The following is a 1,492-nucleotide window of genomic DNA, read 5'->3' on the forward strand; positions in this document are numbered from 1 at the left end:
GGGCACAGCCCAGCCTACTGACTTCCATCGAACAACTTCTTTACTCTCTAAGCCTTAGTTATTTCATCTGTTAAATAAGGACAATAATAGTATCTGACTCAATGTTGATGTAAAGATTAAGTATTTCCGGCACTTGTAAGCACGCAAGCAAATGTTGGCTGTTAGTTGTGGCATGTAGACTTGAAATTGTCTCAGTAATGACAACACTGTCTTCAGGTGATGTAGTCCAAATACTATGGAGCAATTTTTACTCTTCACATTCATATCAAGTCCATCAGAAAATTCAACTGAATTGCCTTCATAATACATTCATAATATTTAAAAATTATGATCACCATGAATGGTAGATCAATTAAAAAACCAAAATATTATAAAGAAAAAATTAAAAGCCAAATAGTTACCTGAATGTTTAACTTATCCAATACCAAATATACAAACTCCATATTAAGCTCGTTTGTTATTAAATATCCAAATTCATAAGTGGTCAAATTTTTTCTTCATGGCATTTTTGTCTTCATGTAGACTTAAGGAGGGAGTTAAACATTAAAAGTGAATGTTATAAAAGTTCTCCTCTGATGTTCAGTTAAGTTATGTAAAATAATTGGGTTCTTGGGAAGATCTGCTAATGATGGAGAAATTCCCCTGAGGTCTAATTAGCCACAGCTAAGAAACTTCACTGAATTGCCTGCCAACAGAATATGCAGTAGCATTGGTAAGGCTCAAGAGAAAGGACTTAGCCATCGGTGCCACTTACAAGTCAAGAAAGACACTTTTTGTAACTGAGCTAGTTGGCATTTTGCAACTTTCTTGGTGTACTAACAGCGCCTGGGGCCCTGGCTGTGGAGCTCTGTCAGACAAGTTCGTAGGTGAGATTTGGTTTTCCAGGAAATCATGTAATTATAGAATCTCAGGTTTAAATGGATTTTACAAATCATATAATCACTCCCCACCCTTACCAGTCTGAGGTTTAAATATTTTCAATATGTCAAGCATCAGGAAAGATATAATCCAGTGCAATACTACCAATTGAGAAGTAAAAATACTTTGGGATCTTTTTTCTTTATTATTCCGTATTTAAATCAGTTAGAATCACATTATATATTTAAATTTGCATCCACATTTTCCCCCGCTTAATATTACAACCTAAGAACTTCGCTATGTTGCAAAAAATTTTAAAAATATCTTTGTTAAAAACTGCACATTATTCAAAGCGATGCACTGTTTTTTTACTTATCCATTTCTCATATGTTGGTCGTTCTACAGAGTTTCTAATTTTCCACAGCTCTTAATAATTGTGTTGAACGTATTTGTACATAATGAGTTTTGTCTTTTTAAAATATTTCCCTATAGTGTTTATTCCTAGATAGAATATTGTGAAGTCACAGGAAAAAGACAAAGTAATTTCTATTTCTTCTTATTGATTCTATCTTACTCTTCCTATGTGCACTGTATCTTTTCTGATTTGTTGGGCCAGTCCACCTCAGAGTAAGGG

The sequence above is a fragment of the Hipposideros armiger genome, unplaced genomic scaffold (assembly GCF_001890085.2).
Source record: "Hipposideros armiger isolate ML-2016 unplaced genomic scaffold, ASM189008v1 scaffold_258, whole genome shotgun sequence".
NCBI lineage: Eukaryota > Metazoa > Chordata > Mammalia > Chiroptera > Hipposideridae > Hipposideros > Hipposideros armiger.